This window comes from Bos indicus, chromosome 5, assembly GCF_029378745.1.
Source record: "Bos indicus isolate NIAB-ARS_2022 breed Sahiwal x Tharparkar chromosome 5, NIAB-ARS_B.indTharparkar_mat_pri_1.0, whole genome shotgun sequence".
Lineage (NCBI taxonomy): Eukaryota > Metazoa > Chordata > Mammalia > Artiodactyla > Bovidae > Bos > Bos indicus.
The window spans coordinates 107,257,204-107,282,801 of NC_091764.1; the positions used below are offsets into that span (position 1 = coordinate 107,257,204).

The 25,598-nt window shown below is 50.4% G+C and overlaps 1 protein-coding gene and 1 non-coding gene across 2 annotated transcripts in view; one reads left to right on the top strand and one right to left on the bottom strand.

Annotated features, from left to right (window-relative positions):
- The window catches only part of TSPAN9 (tetraspanin 9), a 192,877-nt gene extending 174,212 nt beyond the window's left edge, over positions 1–18,665 (bottom strand). The window contains exons 1-2 of the mRNA XM_019961689.2: positions 18,599–18,665; positions 10,865–10,933 (exon numbers count right to left, since the gene is read on the bottom strand). The gene's annotated coding sequence lies outside the window, so the exon portion shown is untranslated. The remainder of the gene's footprint in view (positions 1–10,864; positions 10,934–18,598) is intronic.
- On the top strand, positions 11,060–11,132 carry TRNAG-CCC (transfer RNA glycine (anticodon CCC)). The gene has a single exon. It is a non-coding gene; the product is annotated as a tRNA-Gly (tRNA).
- Positions 18,666–25,598: the final 6,933 nt, after the last annotated feature.

A 25,598-nucleotide genomic window follows, 5' to 3' on the forward strand; every position in this document is an offset into this window, starting at 1 on the left:
GTGAAGATGTGTTAACTGCTCAGTCGTGTCCGATCCTTTGAGACCCCACGGACTGTAGCCCTCCAGGCTCCTCTGTCCACAGGATTCTCCAGGCAAGAATACTGGAGTGGGTTGCCATCTCCCAACCCAGGGATCGAGCCCGGGGTCTCCTGCATTGCAGGCAGACTCTTTACTGTCTGAGCCACCAGGGAAGCCCACCATGAAGATGGATGGTTTTAAATCAAGCGAGTGCTCCAAGTGTCTGGGGAAATGGACTGGATGAAGGACATGTTTCTTTTCATATCTCGAAGTAAGTATTCATTCACTCAAAAGAGATTTGAGTGTGTACTGAGTGCTGAGTGATGAGAAAACAGGCAGAGCATCAGTGGAGGGGAAAATCCAGGCCTCTGCCTTTCAGCAGAAATAAAGAGACAGAGGTTGAGGTGAGTTGACGGAAATGCCCCAGCCGGGCAGAGACTGGAGGCTGCACAAGTCTTCAGTTTGAGTCCTCTGGCCACGTGAATGCTGCTCAGAGTCCAGAAGTGGGGAAAGGGACGCAGGGTCTCAGAAACACCAGCGTGGGTGGAGACTGCACCACGGGGTTTAAGATGTGGCATCCCCGAATGGTTTAGCTCCTGACACAAGTCAGAAATGTCAACGATACTTGACTTAACCACTGTCCTAAGACAGATACTGTCTCTTAGGTGTTTGTTTAAAGCTGCACCATCCCTCCAGTGAATGCCTGTGAGGATTTTTTGGCAATGAAAATTTATTTTGAGGTAAGGAAAATTTAATTTTTGGAAAATTGAAAATGTAGCCATTTTTGGTGGGGGTCCAAAGGAGAAAAGCCCCCATAGTCTAAGGAACTGCGGTCTACCCCTTCCTGTGCCCCACAGTCAGGGTGGGGCTCACCGCCCCCCCAGCCCAGCGCCTTCCCTCACCCTGCCCCACAAAGAGAGGGTCAGGTCCCCCCACCTCTATCACAGGCACAGCACCACCAACCGAGCGTCATTTGGATGAGCAGGGATGAAAGCAAATGATGAAACAGACATAGCATCAGTTTTATTCCAAACTAGGTCCAACTACCACGCCTGAGGCTTCAGCCGTTGAGGCGGGCTTCTCCCCCAAGCCCTGTAGATAGAGCTCTGGCCCCCTCTACAAGCGATCCCATCCCTTCTCACTCGGCCTTCAGAGCCCAGACCTGGTGCCATGGATGCTGCAGGGCCAAGCCTCAGGGGGAAATGGGAGAACTTGATGAAACAGAGGCCTCTGGTAGCCCAGAACAGGTCAGAGACTCACCTAACCTCACATCACCTGACATCCTCTGATCACACAGAGCACCAGGGCCAAAAGATGACGGGGACCCTCACAGACTCAAAGTTGGCCAGGGCTCACCTGCCGATGGCTCCTGACGCTGCTGACATGTGAATCCATCCTCCCAGCCACAGAGAACCAGAACTCTTGGGGGAGGCATGGGCAGAGAAGTTAGGGATCAGAGACGGGCCTCCTGGGTCTCCCCAGAGGGAGAGTTTACCTACCGTCCGCCTGGAAGTGGCAGACTCTCGGCTGGCGCAGGCTGAGAACCTCCATTTAGTTTTTCCAGCTCCTCGGCCAAAAGGAGCGGCTGAGGTTCCTTGTCTCACTTGTGAGGCCAGATTTCTCCAAGGTCTGCAGCGTCAGCTCTGCACGTTCTTAACTCTAAGCACCGGGACACATTAAGCCCGAGAGCCGATCAGATATCATGAAGCCGGCAACAGGAGCAGGACGCCGGCGGCCCGGCACCCGGGAAAGCATCAGGGCAGCTGCAGTGGCCTGCTCCGTCCTGCCCCCAGTCCCCACCGAGCCCTGTCCTGTCTCTGAGCTGGGTCCCTTCCCCACCGGGACAGCCTAGGAAGGGGAGAGAAGGGCCACAAGGCCGAGCCGTGCGGCCTGGACGGTTTCACAAACAGCAAACCTTTCAGCCACAAGACGGTTCTTTTCCGAGAGATGCTAGGAGGGAGCAGGGAGAAAATAAAACACCAAGGGGTTTTCAAACGTGAAAGCCCTCTCGGCCTTTGTTCTCGGTTGATGAATGCGCAAAGCACCAGGCAGATGACAGGAGAAAAGAACACGGTGTGCAGGAAAGTGCACTTCATCAAGGCCAGGCGGGGGCCCCAGGGAGAGGGAAGCAGGATGAATGAGAGCCCTGGGAGGACTTCTTCTCTAGCGGCTCCACAGCAGCACCCTCAGACCTGGGAGAGGCATTCCTCAAGGACCCCCCCCCGCCCCGCCCCCAGCTGGCTCTCCCCCGCCCACCCCATTTCCTTCTGCCTCCCAGCCATTTCAGACATTTCACACGAAGGAAGAGATACCACAAGTGGCAGGTGATAAGACAGCTATACAAACAGAAACATCAGGGGAAGTCAGAATGTGAGGTCCACTGTTGAGTTGTCTGGGAAGCAAAGTCGGATCGAGCAGGAGGGTCTTCTCGCTCCACCTCTGAATGTGGGAGGGGACGGGGACAGAAAGTCTGGACCACCGGGGGGTGTCCCGTTTGCTGGGCGAATGAATGAATGAGTGGCCAGCAGAGGCCTGAGTCTGGAGTGACCAACTGGCTTTCATTAGGACCCCTGCTTCACTCACTGACACACATTCTCCAGAGATGCCATGAGAATCAGCAGCTGGTACCAAGTAGCCAAGGGGCCAGCAGCTTCCGGAGGACAGGCAGGCTCCCGCCCTACTTCTCAGCCAAAGAGCTGTCCGTTACAAAGCCCTCACTCTAGCTCACCCTCACCTCCTGCCAGATACGCTCCCCCGCCACACACACACAGAATGTACCACTAAGCCAGCAGGAGGGTCAAGCCTCCTGCCTTGCCAGTCTCCCTGGGTGACCCACGTGGGCGGAGGGGGCTGAGAAGGGGCAGAGCCTGGACTGTCCTCCAGACGTCTATGAGGTCGAGCCCCCAGCATCCCAGTCTTTCCTCCTGGGCCCGTGCAGGGACTGCACACCCCCGCCCTCCCACTGCTCAACACACCTGCTCTTGACATGACTCTGCCAGCCCTCCCATCAAGAGGGGTGTCTCCGTGTACCCCAATGTTCATCACAGCACTGTTTATAATAGCCAGGACATGGAAGCAACCTAGATGTCCATCAGCAGATGAATGGATAAGAAAGCTATGGTACATATACACAATGGAGTATTACTCAGCCATTAAAAAGAAAACATTTGAATCAGTTCTAATGAGGTGGATGAAACTGGAGCCTATTATACAGAGTGAAGTAAGCCAGAAGGAAAAACACCAATACAGTATACTAACGCATATATATGGAATTTAGAAAGATGGTAACAATAACCCTGTGTACGAGACAGCAAAAGAAGACACTGATGTATAGAACAGTCTTATGGACTCTGTGGGAGAAGGAGAGGGTGGGAAGATTTGGGAGAATGGCATTGAAACATGTAAAATATCATGTATGAAACGAGATGCCAGTCCAGGTTCGATGCACGACGCTTGGGGCTAGTGCACTGGGACGACCCAGAGGGATGGTATGGGGAGGGAGGAGGGAGGAGGGTTCAGGATGGGGAACACATGTATACCTGTAGCGGATTCATTTTGATATTTGGCAAAACTAATACAATTATGTAAAGTTTAAAAATAAAATAAAATTAAAAAAAAAAAAAGAGGGGTGTCTCTGCCCCAGCCCTAAGGTTCCAGCGGGTCTAGTGACTTGCTCTGACCAAGCGGAGGGTGGATATTACATCGTGAGACCTCAGAACTTTCATCTCAAGAGGTCTTCAAGATTCCGTTTTCACTTAAAAGGCCAGGTCCCTTGAAAATGAGAAATCACGTGGGGGAAGAGAGGCCAAGCCGCGAGCCAGTACCAGCCCGACATGTGCCAGAGGGGCTCCTGGACCACCCAGGCCACCCTCCAGAGCTCCCAGCTGACTGCCACCGGACCACCCAGGCCCTGCAGAGCCCCCACTGACCGCATCCGCATCCACAAGCTCAGGTGCCAAGCCCAGCTGAGCCGTGCCTGGTGCTTGAGGATCAGCTCAGACAGCAAAAGAAGTTTCCACTTAGTATATCGTGCTTGTCACTCAGTCATGTCTGACCTTTTGGGACCCCAAGGACTGTAGCCCGCCAGACTCCTCTGTCCAGGCAATACTCCAGGAATACTCCAGGCAAGAATACTAGCGTGGGTTGCCATTCCCTTCTCCAGCGGATCTCCCCGATCCAGGGATCAAACCTGGTCTCCCACATTGCAGGCAGATTCTTCACCATCTGAGCCATCAGGGAAGCCCTTCCAGTCAGTATAATGCGATGCTATTTATGGAAATTAAGATAGTAGGTAGACAGCTGGATGCTAGTCTATCATTAAAATACCTGGAAAGAACATAAGCCAAAGTATTAATAGTGATTGCCTCAGAAGGGTAGGATTATAGAGACTTTCCCTTTCCACAACATCTGTATCATTTGAAGGTTATAAGGAGTTTGTATTATTTTTGTGCAACAACAATAACAAAAAGGTACTTTTAAAAAATTCACCTTGAATTCTGCAACAAGCCTATTTTCCTAAAAATCCATTTTCGTTCTCCACACTCTGCTGTTCGGGGGCCAACACCAGCTGTCCACTGCTAGTCTGCCAAGATCAGCCTTCTCTGGGGGGCATTCCAGGTGCCCCTGAGTGAAGGCTCGCCCCCCATGGCCAGCTTGTTCCTCCCGCTTCCAGCCCAATCACTGGGCCATGACCGTCTTGACCCAACCTCCCAGCTTGCCATCCTGGTCTCTTAAGGCCAAGCCACATCTTCCCTGGGCTCCTCTGGGGGTCCTCAGAGAACAGCCCACCCAACCCTGCCCTCGATAAGACAGTGTCCTGTATTATGTTCCGTACACTGCAGGGACTGACTGCCCCTCGTAGGAGACATCCATGGACCCAGGCCAGCTGGCCACCACCATTCCCAGCTTCTGGGTCTACAGCAGGGGCAGGCAGAGCCCAGACCAGAATCCACCCCGCTTCCCTCTCCGCTGCCCCAGCCTGGATGGTGGGTGGTGACCCCGTGCTGGTGCCCCAGCCCAGCAGCAAGCCAGCAGGAGCCCCTCTGTAATAGCTGCAAGTGTGGAGTGACTCACACCCCAGGGGTGCTCCGAGAGCTCCCCCCACCCTCGGATCCCACGTGCTACATCCAGAGCCCAACTCTGGCTTCAAACCTGATCGCCTTCCTGGGGGACCCAAGGGCTCTTCCTGATTCAGGACTCTGCAGTCAGCATGTCCAGTATTTAAACAAAGTTGTTTAGAATCTCCCAGGATGAGACAAGCGGAAATGGCAAGCTTCGAGCTCCACTTCACTTTCCCCGAAACAAAACATGTCATTCTACATGTTCACAGCTCCTACTCTGACCCGCCTGGCACCCCGCTCCTCTGAGCCCTTCCAACCGTGGCAGAGAGGGGTGGGGGAACTTGCCAGGGCAGGACTCATGCCCCCGGGGCTTGTTGGAGAGCACTGACCCAAAACCTCAGCCTCCATGCTGGGGCCGGGAGCCAGGGACTGTGTTTGCTTCACACTCTAAAGGGAGGGAGGCATTCACATCACAAGTATATGCTGACCTGGTGAAAGGGCTCAGGTGGGCCTCTCAGCTAAGAGAACAATGCAGGAGAACGTCCTTCTAGACAAACCCACGCGTGCAAACATGCTGAGACAAACACACACATACTCGCACACACACACACACTCACACACACACACACAGGTATACTCACAGACACACATATACACACACAGATATACTCATATACATACACATACTCACACATGCATATTCACAGACACACACACATACACACACACACACACTTGCACACACATACACACACATATACTCACAGACACACACACATACACACACACACTTGGGCACACACATATTCACTTACACATACACACACACATATACTCATAGACACACACATATATATACACACATGCATACTCACAGATACACACATATATACTCACACACACGCATACTCATACACACACATACTCACATATACACACACATACACACACACGTATACACACTCACACACACATACTCACATATACACGTACATACACACACACATACACACTCACACATACTCACATATACACACACATACACACACGTATACACACACAGGCATACTCACAGACACACACATATACTCACAGACACACACATATACACACATGCATACTCACAGATACACACATATATACTCGCACACATGCATACTCACACACACACATACATATACACACACATACACACATGTATACACACTCACACACACATACACACACATACATATACACACACATACACACACATGTATACACAGTCACACACATACATACACACACACATACTCACATATACACATACATACTCACACACACGTATACACACATGCATACTCAAAGACACACACACATACATACATACACACACTTGTGCACATTTTCATACTCACATAGACACACACATGTATACACACTCACATACACATACATATACACATACATACTCACACACACGTATACACACTCACACACATACATATACACACATACACACGTATACACACTCACACACGCATACACACACACATATACACACAAACACACACTCGTGCACACACACACATATACTCACACATAAACATATACTCGCACATACACATACACACACACATACACACACACACTCACTGACACATACTCACTGACACACACGCACAGCCACACCCGGTTCTACCCTTGCTCTGAGCACCCCCTGAGATCACACCCCTCCCCTGTCCACTGCTCTCAGAGGCCCGTTCCCACCCCAGGCCCTCTCCCCAGCTCTGAACCCAACCCCCTCTCCTCCCGGGGTTGCAGGGAGCACAAGCTCTGCTGGGACGGATGCACAAGCACAGGCCACTGCCCGCCAGGGCTCCAGAAGGCTGGCCCGGGAGGAGTGGGACGTTGTTCAGGTTTACAACAGTTTACTCACTCTAATTTATTTTCTTTCTCACCTGTTGTTTTCCAGTCACAAGTAATGTCTGACTCTTTGCGACCCCATGGTCTACAGCACACCAGCCTTCCCTGTCCTTCACTGTCTTCTGGAGTCTGCTCAAATTCATGTCCATTGAGTCAGTGCATTTTCTGAATCTGCACAAAGATGCTATGACAGTTAGCAGTGGCCCTGCGCTGCCAAGGCCAAGGCCAGAAGCACATCAAGATCCTACCTGGGGGCTGAGGGACCCTCAGTCTTCCTGCAGTGACAGCCAGGCCTCCCCAACAAGTGGGGGGGTTCCAGGGACCAGCTGAGATGCCTGACTCTTCAGACCCCCTGGGCGGCTCTCCACCCCTATCCTTTCCTGCTTGCAGCACAGGTCAGATATTTTTACAAATGCTGACACTGGGTGTAGAGATGATTACAAGACTCTCAGCAAGCAAGTATTCAAAGTGCAATAAATGTCCATGTCCTGGAAGGGGAGTGGGGAGGGGGTGGGAAACTCAAACACACAGATAGTATTAAGCCAGACACTCAAAACTCATCTCTAGGACTTCCCTAGTGACTAAGCAGTAAAGAATCCTCCTGCCAACGCAGGAGACACTGGTTCAATCCCTGGTCTGGGAAGATCCCACATGCCTCGGAGCAACTAAGTTCACGCGTGAGTGCTAAATTGCTTCAGTTGTGTCTGACTCTGCGACCCCATGAACTGGGGCCCACCAGGCTCCTCTGTTCAGGGACTCTCCAGGCAAGAATACTAGAGTGGGCTGGCATGCCCTCCTCCAGGGGATCTTCCCGACCCAGGGATGGAACCTGAGTCTCCCACGTCTCCTGCACTGGCAGGCAGGTTCTTTACCACTGGGAAGCCCAACTAAGTCCATGTACCACAACGATTGAGCCTATGCTCTAGAAATCCGGGATCTGCAACTGCTGAAGCCCACGTGCCTAGAGCCCATGCTCTGCAACAAGAAAAACCACCACAATGAAAAGCCTGTGCGTCGCAACTAGAGAGTAGCTCTCCCTCTTTCCGCAATTAGAGAAAAGCCCTCACGCAGCAACGAAGACCCAGCACAGCCAATAAGTAAAAATTATTAAAAAAAAAAAAAACCCTCATCTACACGTGGCTGCTGATCGGGGAACGAAGCGCACGTGGTGATAGGTGAGCCCGCAGACTCACAGCTCCTGGCTGCCTCTTCGAGAGCCCCGCCAGTGCCGCTGAGTTTGGGCTGCGGATCTGGTTTGAGAGGAGGGCAGGGGGAAGCCGGCCTCCACCTGGCAGATATTCTCATTCCACCAGACTGGGGCTCTAAGAAGATGTTAGTCGCTCAGTCGTGTCCTACTCTTTGCAACCCCATAGACTGTAGCCCACCAGGCTCCTCTGTCCATGGGATTCTCCAGGCAAGAATGCTTTAACAGGTTGCCATTTCCTCCTCCAGGGGATCTTCCTGACCCAGGGATCAAACCCACGTCTCTTTTGTCGCAGGAAGATTCTTTACATATGAGCCACCTGGGAAGCCAGGGGCTCTAATTGACGCTCAGACTATTCATGTGTTGGGCTGGAGCCCAGAGATGGGGCCTCTCACTCCTGAACTCATCAGGTTGGGGCAGGAAGCAGGTGAAATGAGAGTGGCTGCAGAGGCGTCAGCGCAGGACAGAAGTCAAGCCGCTAGCTAACCAGCTGGGCAGCCGTCTCTGTGGACATCCTCGGCCCCCAGACCGGCTTCCATCTGGACTCAGAGCTCTGGTTCACTCATTAACCTCGTCCTTCCGTCCTCCATCCACCTCAAGGCCAGAGACAGAAGGCATCTGAGCAATGGAGGGGAGGAGACGGGCCTGCCCCAGGTCACCTAACCAGGCAGAAGTAAACGACCATCCACCCAGAGCTGGTCACCACTCCAGAGGCTTTCAACCGCAGGAGAAGACCTAGCTAAATCAAAGCCTGAGAAAGCCTCAGGAGGGGATAAACTTCCTGTCCAGAAGGCCCTTTACTCAAACCACCCCCACTCTGCCTTCAGCACAGACCCACAGAAGGACAGCCATCTCGCTAGACGGCAAGTGATGCTCAGCTGTCCGGCTCCTCCCTCAAGGCTCCTCCCAGCATGCTGGGCCTGGCAGGGCCCCTCCGGGCAGGCCCCATGGGATCTCTGTGATGGGGCAGGACAAGGCAGGACCGGCAATGACCCTCACCCACTTGTCCACAAGTCCCTCCATCCCCGCCACCGGATTTTCAGCAGACTGGCTTCCATTGGCCTGGCCTCATGCCGGCTGCCAGCCAGTCGTCCTGTAGGCGGTGCCCCAAATCCCAGGGCGGCAGACTGGAAGCACACCCCCTGTCCCCTGCCAGGCCCCAAGGGAGACTTAGAATGAGAGCCTACATCCTGGCTGCAGCAGACTGCAGACTCAAGGAGGGACGCGAGCAGATTCCATGGCCTGATAGGAGGGGCCGAAGGTCAGCTGGGAAGGCAGGGGCGGCAGGTGTGTTGAGCTGCTGACCCCACCCCCAGCACTAAAGATGTGGTCTTAGGCAAGTCTCTGGCCTGCGCTCCACTTCAACGGCTGCCATTGCGAAATGGGAAATGCTAGCTACCCCACAGGACCCTCGTGAAAACTAAATGAGAGTAAAATTAAGATTCAATACTGCATTCATATTAAATTAGGTGTGTCTGTGTGTGTGTTAGTCACTCAGCCGTGTCGGACTCTTTGCGACCCCATGGACTGTAGCCAGGCTCCTCTGTCCATGGGATTTTCCAGGCAAGAATACTGGAGTGGGTTGCCATTTCCTTCTCCAGGGGATCTTTCTGACCCTGGGATCGAACCCAGATCTTCTACATCAGATGCAGATTCTCTACCGTCTAAGGCACCAAGGAAACCTAAATTAGTTGTGGACATACTGACACTGTGGCAGATGATGACGATGACAAATATGAATACTGGCACCTGAGTATCATGTGAAAAGCAAAACAGGCCAGTAAGAGGCCCAAGGCTGCTCCTGGGGCTCCAAATAGCTGTGCTGGGATTAACAAAGAAGGGACTCTTGACAAGAAAATTTCCCAGCCACCACCTTTATCACCGCACCACCCCCTCCACCTCGCAGCCAGGTTCTGAAAGGTAAGACATTCACAAACCACCCAGCAGGAGGAAGCCACAGGATAAAACACACATCAGGTAAAACATTAGAAGACCCAGGTCTGTAGGCAGCAGCGCTGGAACCTGAATCAGCACCATCCACAGCGGAAGCCTGGGTAGGCTGCTGCCCACCTCCAGCTCCGCAGGGGCCTCAACACACCGGTGCTGAGAAGAAAGAAGGTACCAGCAATATCCACCTGGAGCCTGCAGGAGCAGAGATGAGGACCCCCGGCGAGCATCCTGGCAGAGGGTGCCCACCCAGAGGGCTAGAGGCTTTCCTGCAGGGCCCAGTATAAAGGAACAGACACAGGTGGGACTGGCCAGATTCCCAGAGATTCCTTTCTGGCCGGCTGGCGGGAGGTCCTCCACCCTGGCTCCCAAGCCCACTGCCGGGAGGAGACAGGAAGCAGGAAGTTACAGGCCTCTCCTGTATCCCCCCAGGCTTCCTCCCTACCATCAGGGTGGTCAAGAAAGAAATTAAGAATATTGCCGGCCACCATTCAGAAACAGCGAGGAGGAGGGACTATCTCCCCTGGCCCCCAAAGCCCAATTTAAGGGGCTTATCAATTCAAAGTCAAGAGCTGGGGGGCAGAGAGACAGCTAGAAAATGTCAACATCCCAGGCCATCCTCAGTCCCCACCCCACAGTGAAAGAGCAAGAGAGACTCTGGCTTTAAACAGTTTATAACACTCAAACTTTCAGAGGCCCCACCACACAGTGAACCCAGACCGGCACTGACCTGTTTTTTCCTTGAATTTCCTGCGAACACCTTGACGGCTGACAGATCAGAGACGATCCCAGGATATTTCTGCAGGAAAACACACAAAACACTAGGTCATTATCTGCTATGAAGGCACTCCAGGGTGAAATCTGTCCAGCAACGGCCATTCTTTGGTCTGCAGTCTCCCCCATCAAGAACCCATTCATTAGGACTTCCCTGGTGGTCCAGTGGCTAAGACTCTGCGCTCCCAATGCAGGGGACGCAGGTTCAATCCCTGGTCAGGGAACTAGATCCCACAAGCCGCAACTAAGAGCCTCCCAGGCGCAGCCAAATAAAATATTTAAAGAAAAAAAAACAAAACCTCATTCATTCAACAGCTGGAGAAGGCCAGAAGGGCAACTGGGTTTTGGCTGCTGTGTCAGTCCATTCAGCTGGTGCGAGCTAAGCCGCTTCAGTCGTGTCCGGCTCTCTGCGACCCCTTGATTGTAGCCTGCCAGGCTCCTCTGTCCGTGGAATTTTTCAGGCAGGAATACTGGAGTGGATTACCATGCCCTCCTCCAGGGGATCTTCCCGACCCAGGGATCAAACCTGCATCTCTTCCGTCTACCTGAACTGGCAGGCAGATTTTTTACCACTAGCGCCACCTGGAAAGCACTCAGCGGGCAGTGGGTGCTAAAGACTCAGCAGGAAAGACATCCAAGATGGCTTAGTGATGTCTGCTAGGGGCCCTTCTAACAGTAAGAGTATCTGTGCCAGGTATTTGCCATCCCTGGGGTAGACCCTTGGCATCCAAGGATTTAATGTTTGGAATTCTGACCACTCACAGTGAGACAAAGTTTCGAATATCTGAAAGTGTATAACTTGACTGAGACAGGAGACCCTCTGAGGCCACTTTGTTGCAGCCATCTCTGCCACATCCAAAGCTACTTTTTTCATGTAATTTTATGTATTTATTTATTTATTTCTGGCTGTGCCGGGTCTTTGTTGCTGTGCGGGCTCTTCTCTAGTTGCAGGGAGCAGGGGCTACTCTCACTGCGGTGAATGGGCTTCTCATTGCTGTGGCTTCTCTTGTGGAGCACGGGCTCGAGGGCACACGGGTTTCAGTCGTTGTGGTTCTCAGGCACTAAAGTCCTAGAATACAAAGTCGTGGTGCACAGGCTTACTTGCTCCGAGGCATGTGGGATCTTTCCAGACCAGGGATTGAACCCACGTCTCTGGCACGGGCAGGTAACTTCTACACCACTGAGCCACCAGTGAAAGCCCCAAAGTTACTTTCGAGGAGCGATAAAAACTTGGTGGAAAATGGCCATCAGGTGAGAGATTAAACCGCTGCAGAAGTTGAAAGTGTGGTTAATTTGGGATGCGAAGATATATACAGGAAACATTTGGCCCTTCGCGGAAACATGACTCCGGAGAAAGCCAGGCTCATGCACAAATGGTGCTGCAGATGCAAACTTGGGATTCTAGAAGGTACACGGTTCCCCCAACACAATCTATTCATTGGCCCGACTGAGCTGTTCAAAGCCCCAGCACTTTCTCAGCACTGTTCCTCAGGCTCACCCTTCCTTCTTTCTGTCGAAACGAAAGCGGTCCTTCAGTGCTCACGTCAAACACCGCCTGGTACATGATTCCTCTAGAATCAGGGTGATCAACTCCACCCCATTTGAATCCATATTCTACTCTCATAGGCTGTTCACCTCATATTTTGAACTGTCATTTTTCAGAAGATCTTTCTTAACCCTTTAATGCATGAAGACAAGGACCTTTACCATTTTCATTTTTGTATCAGTTCAGTCCATTCGCTCAGTCATGTCAGACTCTTTGCAACCCCACGAACCGCAGCACACCAGGCTTCCCTGTCCACCACCAATTCACAGAGCTTGCTCAAACTCATGTCCATCTAGTCAGTGATGCCATCCAACCATTTCATCCTCTGTCATCCCCCTCTCCTGCCTTCAGTCTTTCCCAGCATCAGGATCTTTTCTAATGAGCCAGTTCTTCGCATCAGGTGGCCAAAGTATTGGAGCTTCAGCTTCAGCATCAGTCCTTTCAATGAATATTCAGGACTGATTTCCTTTAGGATTGATTAGTTGGATCTCTTCGCAGTCTAGGGGACTCTCAAGAGTCTTCTCCAACACCACAGTTTGAAAGCATCAATTCTTTGGCGCTCAGCCTTCTTTATGGTTCAACTGATGCTGAAGCTGAAGCTCAATATTTTGGCCACGTGATATGAAGAGCCAAATCATTGGAAAAGACCTTGATGTTGGAAAAGACTGAAGGAAAAAGGAGAGGATGGTGACAGAGGATTAGATGATTAGATAGCATCTAATCATGTTCAACTCTCACATCCATGCATGACTACTGGAAAAAGCATAGCTTTGACTATCGGGACCTTTGTTGGCAAAGTAATGTCTCTGCTTTTTAATATGCTGTCTAGGTTTGTCCTAGCTGTTCTTCCAAGGAGCGAGCATCTTTTAATTTCATGGCTGCAGTCACCATTACAAGTGATTTTGGAGCCCAAGAAAATAAAGTCTGTCACTGTTTCTGTTGTTTCCCTATCTATTTGCCATGAAGTGATGGGACCAGATGCCATGATCTTCGTTTTCTGAATGTTGAGTGTTAAGCCAGATTTTTCACTCTCTTCTTTCACTTTCATCAAAAGACTCTTTAGTTCCTCTTCGCTTTCTGCCATAAGGGTGGTGTCATCTGCATATCTGAGGTTACTGATATTTCTCCCAGCAATCTTGATTATAGCTTGTGCTTCATCCAGCTCGGCATTTAATGTGATGTATTCTGCATATAAGTTATATATAAGCAGGGTGACAATATACAGCCTTAACATACTCCTTTCTCAATTTGGAAACAGTCTGTTGTTCCATGTCCAGTTCTAACTGCTGCTTCTTGACCTGCATACAGATTTCTCAAGAGGCAGGTCAGGTGGTCTGGTATTCCCATCTCTTTCAGAATTTTCCACAGTTTGTTGTGAGTCACACAGTCAAAGGCTTTGGCATAGTCGATGAAGAAGAAGTAGATGTTTTTCTGGAATTCCCTTGCCTTTTTTATGACCCAAGGGATGTTGGCAATTTGATCTCTGGTTCCTCTGCCTTTTCTAAATCCAGCTTAAACATCTGGAAGTTCTCGGTTCACGTACTATTGAAGCCTAGCTTGGAGAATTTTGAGCATTACTTTGCTAGCATGTGACATGAGTCCAATTGTGTGGTAGTTTGAGCCTTCTTTGGCATTGCCTTTCTTTGGGATTGGAATGAAAACTGACCTTTTCCAGTCCTGTGGCCACTGCTGAGTTTTCCAAATTTGCTGGCATATTGGGTGCAGCACTTTCACAGCATCATCTTTTAGGATTTGAAATAGCTCAGCTGGAATTCCATCACCTCCACTAGCTTTATTCATAGTGATGCTTCCTAAGGCCCACTTGACTTCACACTCCAGGATGTCTGGCTCTAGGTGGAGTGATCACAACATCACAGTTATCTGGGTCATTAAGATCTTTTTTGTATAGTTCTTCTGTGTATTCTTACCATCTCGTCTTAATCTCTTCTGCTTCTGTTAGATCCATACCATTTCTGCCCTTTTTTTTTCTGTCCTTATATGCAGTGCCCATCTTTGCATGAAATATTCCCTTGGTATCTCTAATTTTTTGAAGAGATCTCTAGTCTTTCCCATTCTATTGTTTTGTATCATCAGATGTAGATCAGCACAAACTCTTTTTTAACATTAAGAAAGCTTTATTTATTATTTATTTTGGCTGCACAGGGTCTCTGTTGCAATGCAGGTTCTCAATGCGGTGCGTGGACTTAGTTGCTGTATACGAACTCTTACTTGCAGTATGTGGGATCTTAGTTCCACGACCAGGGATCAGACCCAGGCCCCTGCATTGGGAGTGCAGAGTCTTATCCACTGGACCACCAAGGAAGTCCCAGCACAGACTCTTGTACTAAGACACACATTAAAGAATCACCCCCCAAGCAGTGTGGCAAAGCCAGGAGAGATGAAGACATAAAATGCCAAAAGGTTCTTTGGGGATGGCTCTGTGAAGGAGCTCAGACATGAGTAGGATCCTAAAGAGTGGAAGGAAGGAAAGGGGAGGCACAGTTCAGGAAGGTGGAACAGTCTGACTAAGAGACAAAGAAGGAATGAGCCAGGCATGCTGGGAGATGAGTCTGGCTGTCACCAGGGATCCCTGGGGGAAGAGAGTGGAAGATGAAGCTGGACAGGCAGGGCAGGTTGGGTAGGAAGGATGTGTGTGTGCGTGCTCTGTCGTTTCAGTCATGTCCAAGTCTTTGCAACTGTTTGGACTGTAACCCACCAATCTCCTCTGTCCATGGGATTTTCCAGGCAAGGATACTGGAGCCATGCCCTCCTCCAGGATCTTCCTGACCCAGGGATCGAACCCATGTCTCTTGCATTAGCGAGCGGGTTCTTTACCCACGGAGCCATCTGGGAAGCCCAGGAAGGATATGCAGTGCCAGCTAAGGCACCTGGATTAGATCCACACCCTCTTAGTCCGTGGGGTGCCCACCACAGCAGGCCTGGGCCTTGACAGTAGAAGAAGTCCTCTCCTCCTCTGTGAGTCTAGCTCCTCAGCTAGGTTATAAATAACAGGCACCACTTAACTGCACACCTGCTGTGTCTGAGGCCCTAAGCTACATGCTTCACATACACGCTCTCACTGCGCCTTCCAACAGCCCTGAGAGCTGGTATTGTTATCCTCCTTTTGTAAGCAGCAAGGGAAAGCTCAAAGAGGTGAAGGCACTTGCCCAGGCCTCACCTGCTCACTCATTTACTGAACAGATCTGCTGGTGCTGGGGCTTCCCAGGTGGCTCAACGGTAAAGAATCTGCCTGCCAATGCAGGAGACTCAGGAAACACAGGTTCAATACCTGGGTGGGGAAGATCCCGTGGAGGAGGACACTGCAACCCACTCCAGCATTCTTGCCTGGAAAATCCCACGGACAGAGGAGCCTGGCAGGCTATGGTCCACGGGGTCACAAAGAGTCGAACACAACTGAGCGGCTGGCCGGTGCTCAAGTTATATTCACAGGGATGAGGACTGGCACTCTAGCCAGCTACCTACTTGCCTTATTCATTCCTCAAGGGCAACATTTATTAACGACATAGTAGGAGCCTAATAAACCACACTGAGTAGGGTGGAGGTAGCCGGGGGCTGAGGGGATGGGCTAGGCTACAGTTTAATGGGTGTACAGTTTCAGTTTTGCAGCAAAAAAATTCTGGAGATCTGTTGCAGGACCATGTGAATATACTTCCTGCAACTGAACTGTACATTTTAAAATGGTTATGATGGTCGTTTTTATGCATTTCTTTTACCACAATTAAAAATAGAAAATAAACCAAGAACACATTAACTCACTGACTGGCTGCTGATAGCATCTTACACTGTTAGATACCCAAGGATGGAAGAGACCCTAAACACATTTTAACCCATAATCATCCAAAACAGAGGACTGGGGACTTCCCTGGAGATCCAGTGGTTAGGACTTTGAGCGTCCAATGCAAGGGGCACAGGTTCGATTCCTGGTCAGGGAACTGCCAGAAGCTCTGGGGCATGACCAAATTCCAAACACAAAGAGAGGCCTGGAGAGGGGCGGTAACTTGCCCAGGGTTGCACAATTAGGCGATGTTGGGACTAAGGTAGGAGCCCAGGTCTTCTAGGTTCAACAGTGAAGAGTGACAGAGGCAGCTGACAGAGCAGAAAACACAGCCTAAGGGGTCAGAAGCCACGGGTTCAAGTTCTGCTTCTCCCACTTATGAGTTCGGTGACCTCAGGGAAGTCATTTATTCTCTCTGAGCCTCATTTTCCTAAACTATAAGGGAGCAATTTAAAACGACATATGCCTGGGGACTTCTCTGGTGCTCCAACGGCTAGGACTCCATACTCCAGGAGGCCTAGGTTCGATCCCTGCTCAGGGAACTAGATTCCCATGATGCAGCTAAAGAGCCTGCACGCCACAATGAAGATCGAAGACTCTGAGTGCTGCAGCGAAGATCCAAAGCAATCAAAGAAATAAAAAATTTTATTTCAAAAAATTTTTTAATTATGTAAAAAAATAAAAATGTGTTCATCAATTTAAAGATTAAAATATGACTTGCTGCTGTTGTCTAGTCACTAAGTCATGTCCTACACTTTGCAATCCCATGGACCCCTCTGTCCATGGGATTTTCCAGCCAGGAATACTGGAGTGGGTTGCCATTTCCTTCGCCAGGAGATGCTCCCAACCCAGGGATCGAACCCACGTCTCCTGCATTGCAGGCAGATTCTTTACCGCTGAGCCACCAGGGAAGCCCATAAAATATGATTTAATCAGATCAAAAAAAATCCCCTCTCCATTCTGGTTCACTCTCAGCTGTTCCTGGCCTTGCACACAGCAGGTCTTCAACAAGCGATTGTAGAACTGAATCACCATTCAAGTTTATCCACCCCAACCCTCCTCTCTCGCTCACCCCTTCAACCCACAGCTCAGTTGCATGGGCCCTGCCAGGATCCGGCAGAGGATAGGAAGCCAGAGTGAACGGTCTGCCTCCCTGGCTGCATTCCTTAGCTAAATATAAATGATTTGTCCAGGCCATTGTTTGAAATTGTCCATAATATGTCTCCTCCCCTTCCCATTACTTACAATGACAAATTGACTGCACATCTTTATAGCAGAACATACATACAAAACATTCTCTGTGGTTATTTTTAGTAAAGAGAGGGAAGCTGGCTGATATGCAGGGATCAGAGCCTGAGTCCTCAGTATTCTCCACTAGTCCAGGAAAGCTTCCTGGAGGAGGAAATACCTGAGTCACCCCAGGGAAGGGGACAGCTGCCTGTCAGAAGGGCACCATCACATAAAGAGTTTGGTTCTCTGCAGTCTTATCCATGTTTGGGGTATGGGGAGGAAAGGTCTACCCAGCCCAGGGGGACCCCATACTAACCTAATGCTTCAAACCTCCCCAGACACTATCAGCATTGGGGAAAGAGAGAAGGGACAGTACCTTTTCCAAAGACAGGAGATCCAAGACTCCAGCTCTGAAATACACGGCTACAAACACTGCTCTTGGTAAGGAGCCAGATTCTTGTTTGGACTTTTTAATTTCTTTATAACCACAGAAAGTTTTTTAAAGTCCCAAACTTGGATGCACAGATGGGCTACATCCCAGACCTCAGGGCCTGCCAAAGCCCTGTCACTGATTGCCGACCTGCCAGCGGTGGCCCAAGGGGTGGTCGGGGAGTTCCGGGGCTGCAGGCGGTACCCAGCCCTGACCGAGCTCCCGGCCCTCCCTGGGGGCGCTGAAGGGACCTCCCCGCGCTGGCCCGCTGGGTCCCACAGTCAGAACCCCTTGACAGCTCCGGAGCTCCGCCTTCCTGCTGCATCCTACAGACCCCCATCCCTCCGCCTAGGGTTCCGCCGGCCACTCCCGCACCCCGTTCCCGGAAGGTCCTCTTCCGAGCCTTTCCCCGTGAAGACCCCTCCTCGCCCCGTTACCGGGCCCCGCACACGTCGTCCCCTTCAGGCGGCTTGCCGCCCCCTCACAGGGAGCAGATCCCACCCCGCCCTCAGCTGGCCCACTGCCGCCCCCGACACCCCTTCCAGGGGCGCCCTGGGCCGCTCGCCCCTCCGCGGACCGGGTCGGGGGCTTGCCGGCCCGCCCCCCGCCAACCCGGACCTGTAACCCTGCTCGTTCCTGAGCCCCCGGCCCGCGGCCCGCCGCCCTGCCTGCCCCGGGCAGCACTCACCGAGCTCCCAGGAATGTGGGGTCCTGCTCGATTGGGCTCGCGCGCCGCAGCCACTGCCGCCGCCAGCGGAAACAGGGGGCGGGGCCTGCCCTGGACTGCGAGGCCTCGGGGCGGGGCCTGCCGAGGGGGTGAGGCGGGGCCTGCCCTGGTATGGCGAGGGCGCGGGGCGGGGCGCGGGCGCGGGGCGGGGCCTGCCCTGGAACGGCGAGGGCGCGGGGCGAGGCGAAGCCGGGAGCGGGGCGGGGCCTGCCCGGGAATGGCGAAGCCACGGGGAGGGGCGGGGCCGGCCTAGGGGCGGGGCTGGACAAGGGGGCGGGGCGAGGCGGGGCCGGCTGGAGAACTACAAGGCCGAGGGGGCCCGATCCCCGCGCAAAGGGTGGGGGAAGGGACGGAAGCGGGGACCTGGAGCGGACACTTCGGGTGGGGCGGCGGCTGGGGAAGGGGTGCGCGAGGCTGAGGGCGGGGTCTGGGGCCGGGGACCTCCAGCAACCCCGGCCAGATCCCCAGCGTTGGAGCTGGAGGGACCCAGCCGGACAGTGCCGGGCTCCGACTCCCCGAGCCAGGCATCCCGGGCCTGGCCCAGGCTTGGCTGCCCTCCGGGAGACTTCCTCCCTCCCCGCCGCCTGAATTCTTGGATCGGCCGCTCCTCCGGGGCAGTGGTACGACCTCTGCCCCTGCCCCATGCATGGGCCAGGGTGTAGGGGGAGATGAAGGCCTGAAGGTTCACGCCCCTGTGCCCGGTCTGGTCCCAACCAGGGTCGCAGCCTTGCGTCTGGAGCCGGGCTCTGTGCCCCCGCCGCCACACCTAGGCAGGAGACCACATGCTGGAGGAGCTGCTTTCTCCCCAAGAGTCATGGCCTCTTAAGTGTTGGTAAAGGGCACCATGCGCCCTGAGGACCTGACCAGCAGCTGGACAAACTCAGGTTACACATCTCCACCCCAGGGCTTCCTATAGGCCTTCCTTCCTGGGCCTGGACTCTCTTTCCGAGTGACCCCTAAACAGCCCCATTGCTGTCATAGAAATGCATTCTGTGCTTCTCACATGCACCATCCCCTGCTAAGTATGATTTGAGACAAAGTTTTTTTAACTAACTCATCATCCTTGGCCTTTCCTAGTTGGACTGGCAGCTAGGAAATCATACACACAATCTTATTTTTGTCTGTTAGATTGAACCCAATAACGCATTGCCTCTGACTCCCCTCTTCCTTCAAACCCTTGTTCAATGCCCCCATAAAGTCTTCCCAGGCTGACCCCCCCTGCCCCACCCCACAATCTCTCCAGTCACTAGGACAGCCTTTAGCACATGTAACCACTCCTCCCAGCTTCCAGAAGAGGAAGGTGAGACCAGAAGGAAAGGGACTTTCTGTGATGTCTGCTAGGTGAGTGATCTTACCGTAAAGACACTGGGAGCAGCCTTGGGTGGTAAGACAGGGCTTTGGAGCCAGACAGCTCTGGGATTGAACCTCAGCCCTGCCTTTCATGGGCTGTGACCGCTCTAGGCCTCAGTTTCCTCACCTGTGAAATAGGGCTTAATAATAACAATCCAGTAATACCAATCCCCAACCAGCAGTGCTGAAGAAGCTGAAGTTGAATGGTTCTATGAAGACCTACAAGACCTTCTAAAATTAACACCCAAAAAAGATGTCCTTTTCATTATAGGGGACTGGAATGCAAAAGTAGGAATTCAAGAAACACCTGGAGGAACAGGCAAATTTGGCCTTGGAGTATGGAATAAAGCAGGGCAAAGGAGAATAGAGTTTTGCCAAGAGAACACACTGGTCATAGCAAACACCCTCTTCCAACAACACAAGAGAAGACTCTACACATGGACATCACAATATGGTCAAAACGAAATCAGATTGATTATATTCTTTGCAGCCAAAGATGGAGAAGCTCTATAAAGTCAGCAAAAACAAGACCGGGAGCTAACTGTGGCTCCGATCATGAACTCCTTACTGCAAAATTCTGACTTAAATTGAAGAAAGTAGGGAAAACCACTAGACCATTCAGATATGACCTAAATCAAATCCCTAACAATTATAGAGTGGAAGTGAGAAATAGATTTAAGGGACTAGTTCTGATAGACAGAGTGCCTCATGAACTATGGACGGGGGTTTCTGACACTATACAGGATACAGGGAGCAAGACCATCCCCAAGAAAAAGAAATGCAAAAAAGCAAAATGGCTGTCTGAGGAGGCCTTACAAATAGCTATGAAAAGAAGAGAAGCAAAAAAGCAAAGGAAAAAAGGAAATATATACCCATTTGAATGCAGAGTTCCAAAGAATAGCAAGGAGAGATAAGAAAGCCTTCCTTAGTGATCAGTGCAAAGAAATAGAAAAAACAATAGAATGGGAAAGACTAGAGATCTCTTCAAAAACTTAGAGATACCAGGGGAACATTTCATGCAAAGATGGGCTCAATAAAGGACAGAAATGGTATGGACCTAACAGAAGCAGAAGATATTAAGAAGAGGTGGCAAGAATACACAGAAGAACTATACAAAAAAGATTTTCATGACCCAGATAATCACCATGGTGTGATCACTCACCTAGAGCCAGACATCCTGGAATGTGAAGTCAAGTGGGCCTTAGGAAGCATCACTACAAACAAAGCTAGTGGAGGTGATGGAATTCCAGTTGAGCTATTTCAAATCCTAAAAGATGATGCTGTGAAAGTGGTGCACTGAATATGCCAGCAAATCTGGAAAACTCAGCAGTGGCCACAGGACTGGAAAAAGTCAGTTTTCATTCTAATCCCTAAAAAGGCAATGCCAAAGAAGGCTCAAACTACCACACAATTGCACTCATCTCACACACTAGTAAAGTAATTCTCAAAATTCTCCAAGCCAGGCTTCAACAATACATGAACTGTGAACTTCCAGATGTTCAAGCTGGATTTAGAAAAGGCAGAGGAACCAGAGATCAAATTGCCAACATCTGCTAGATCATTGAAAAAGCAAGAGAGTTCCAGAAAAACATCTATTTCTGCTTTATTGACTATGCCAAAATCTTTAACTGTGTGGATCACAACAAACTGTGGAAAATTCTGAAAGAGATGGGAATACCAGACCACCTGACCTGCCTCTTGAGAAATCTGTATGCAGGTCAAGAAGCAGCAGTTAGAACTGGACATGGAACAACAGACTGGTTCCAAATAGGAAAAGGAGTACGTCAAAGCTGCATATTTAACTTCTATGCAGAGTACATCATGAGAAACGCTGGGCTGGATGAAGCACAAGCTGGAATCAAGATTGCTTGGAGAAGTATCAATAACCTCAGATATGCAGATGACACCACCCTTATGGCAGAAAGTGAAGAAGAACTAAAGAGCCTCTTGATGAAAGTGAAAGAGGAGAATGGAAAAGTTGGCTTAAAGCTCAACATTCAGAAAACTAAGATCATGGCATCCAGTCCCATCACTTCGTGGCAAATAGATGGGGAAACAGTGGAAACAATGGCTGACTTTTTTTTTTTTTTACTCCAGAATCACTGCAAATGGTGACTACAGCCATAAAATTAAAAGACACTTGTTCCTTGGAAGAAAAGCTATGACCAACCTAGACAGCATTTTAAAAAGCAAAGACTTTTGCTGACAAAGGTCTGTCTAGTCAAAGCTATTATTTTTCCAGTAGTCATGTATGGATGTTAGAGTTGGACTATAAAGAAAGCTGAGCGCTGAAGAATTGATGCTTTTGAACTGTGGTGTTGGAGAAGATTCTTGAGAGTCCCTTGGACTGCAAGGAGATCCAACTAGTCCACCCTAAAGGAAATCAGTCCCGAATATTCATTGGAAGGACTTATGTTGAAGCTGAAACTCCAATACTTTGGCCACCTGATGTGAAGAGCTGACTCATTTGAAAAGACCCTGATGCTAAGAAAGTTTGAAGACGGGAGGAGAAGGGGACGGCAGAGGATGAGGTGGTTGGATGGTATCACTGACTCAATGGGTGTGAGTTTGAGTAAATTCTAGGAGTTGGTGATGAACAGGGAGGCATGGTCTGCTGCAATCCATGAGGTCTCAAAGAATCAGACATGACTGAGCGACTGAACTGAAATACCAATCTCATGGGGTTGATGGGATGACCAAGATGGTTGAAGAAAAAGTACATTTGAGCCATGGTGAGTGGGAACATTAGCTTCCCCCTGCCCTTTAATGGAAGATAAGCAAATCTGAAATAGGATGATGGAGACTAGGAATCAGAAGAAACCTTAGAAGAATCCCCTCAATAGAGTCACAGATGCAGAAATCAAATTTATGGTTACCAAAGGAAAAACAGAGGGGATAAATTGGGAGACTGGGATTGACATACTACTATATACAAAATAGATAAGGACCTACTGTATAGCACAGGGGGCTTCCCTGGTAGCTTAGCTGGTAAAGAATCTACCTGCAATGCAGGAGATCCGGGTTCGATTCCTGAGTGGGGAATCTCTCCCCTGGAGAAGGGATAAGCTACCCACTCCAGTATTCTTGGGCTTCCTTGGTGGCTCAGATGATAAACAATTCCCCTGCAATGCAGGAGACCTGGGTTCAATCCCTGGGTTGGGAAGATCCCCTCGAGGAGGTCATGGCAACCCACTCTAGTATTCTTGCCTGGAAAATCCCCATGGACAGAGATGCCTGGCAGGCTACAGTCCATGGGATCACATAAGACTCGTATGTGACAGAGCGACTCAGCACAGCACAGCACAACATGGCACAGGGAACTCGACTCAGTACTCTATAGTGACCTATATGGGAATAGATCTAAAAAAAAGTGGATATATGTATATGTATCACTGAGTCACTTTGCTGTAGCCCTGAAATCAAGGCAACCTTGCAAATCAACTATAAATCAATTAAAAATTTTAAAATAACATAGAAAGTGGCCACATACTCCCTCTCTTTCAACACATCCAGAGATGGAGGACTCATGCCTCTGAAGGGGTTTCCAACTGGAAGAGAAGCCATAGAGGATACAGCAGAGAGGAGGCCTTGATGCCTGGAGGTCTGTGGGGCAGACACATGCCCACCACGTCCAGCGGGGACAGAACTCAAGCAGATGACCTGACAAGCAGGCAAGACACTCTTAAGGCAAGAAGACAACACCTGCCGGAGTGAAGACACCCCCTAAAGCACAAGGTCACAGTTTCTTGTTCTGGGATCTTAAGGTATGTCAGGGAATTTCCGTCCTGGGGATTCTGAAAATACTGAGGAAAAACCTCCATGGATGGGGTGCTCATGTTTAGATTCTAGGGAAACACCCAGAGTACTTCTCTTGTCCTGGCATCATTACTAACAGTCCCCTTCTCACTCTTAAAATATCTTCATTTGGACAATAAAGTACTTGTCGCATTAACTCTGGACAAAGGTAGGAGTCCAGAGAGCCTCTTCCAGGCCTGGACACCAGCAATTCTGCTGGAATTTCTGGATCCCCAGAGACTTCAAGAGATAGTGTGCGAGTTTATCCCCTTGAAATCACCAAATCAAATTGAAAATGATAATGAGCAAAAAGTCAAGCTAAGGGACGGGCAGGGCCTGCTGAATTGCGACACCTAGTGGGGAGAGTTCACAGTGCTGGAGGCTAGGTTAAAGGTCCACCCCAGGACTGGCCATTGGTTATTTCAAGTCAGCTGGTAAAGCAAAGAACAACAGCTAACATTTACCAAGCACTATATTTTCCAGTAGTTATGTATGGATGTGAGAGCTGGACCATAAAGAAAGCTCAGAAAAGTTAGGTAACATCCTCCAGGTCATTTAGCTAATGAATGGGCACATCACTGCCTCCTGGTCCAGTCTCCTTCAGCTAGAGGACAAAGCTCCTTCAGAGCTATCTCCCATCTAAGATGACTTCAACTAACCCTCTGACGTGGAGATGATGTGAAGGAACGGTGAGAGGCAGAGTGTGTACCAGGAGGTCTGCTTCCACATCTAACAGAAAAGAGTAGTTGTTTCTGTACCGATCAGGGATTAAATTGGGGGCATTAAACCAGACAATGAGGAAATCTATAAACCATCTATTCAAGGCACAGTGGAGCTGCTCATTTAAATAAACACTTTCCAGCAGGAAAAATGAAACAGCTCCTCCCCTCCCCATCCCCTTCAACAACATTTGCTTGTGGAATTTGAAGAGTGGTCACTGCAGCTTGCCAACTGCCCCCCGGAGGACCCAAACCCAGATGTCCCACCATTCTCACTACAAGGAAGGCCAAAGTGACCGAAGACTTTCTCCTGCTTCCTTTACACACTCTGCCTTCTAAAGAAGGCAGATCATCCCCAGGAACTCTCTCTCCTTCAACTTCTTTCTCTTCCAAAGCTAAAAAGTGAGGCAGGTGAAGCAGGGCCAGGGGACTATAGACCATGGACAGTCTTGTTAGAAGTCTTTGTAAGGTTGCCAGGTGATATTTGGGACATGCTTATTTTCAGTTCAGTTCAGTTCAGTCGCTCAGTCGTCTCCAACTCTTTGCAATCCCATGAACCACAGCACGCCAGGCTTCCCTGTCCATCACCAACTCCCAGAGTTCACCCAAACCCATGTCCATTGAGCCGGTGATGCCATCCAGACATCTCATCCTCTGTCGTCCCCTTCTCCTCCTGCCCTCAATCTTTCCCAGCATCAGGGTCTTTTCCAATGAGTCAGCTCTTCGCATCAGGTAGCCAAAGTATTGGAGTTTCAACTTCAACATCAGTCCTTCCAACGAACACCCTTTAGGGTGGACTGGTTGGATCTCCTTGCAGTCCAAGGGACTCTCAAGAGTCTTCTCCAACACCACAGTTCAAAAGCATCAATTCTTCGGCACTCAGCTTTCTTTATAGTCCAACTCTCACATCCATACATGACCACTGGAAAAACCATAGCCTTGACTAGACGGACCTTTGTTGACAAAGTAATGTCTCTGCTTTTTAAAATGCTGTCTGCTGCTGCTAAGTTGCTTCAGTCGTGTCCGACTCTGTGCGACCCCAGAGACGGCAGCCCACCAGGCTCCCCCGTTCCTGGGATTCTCCAGGCAAGAACACT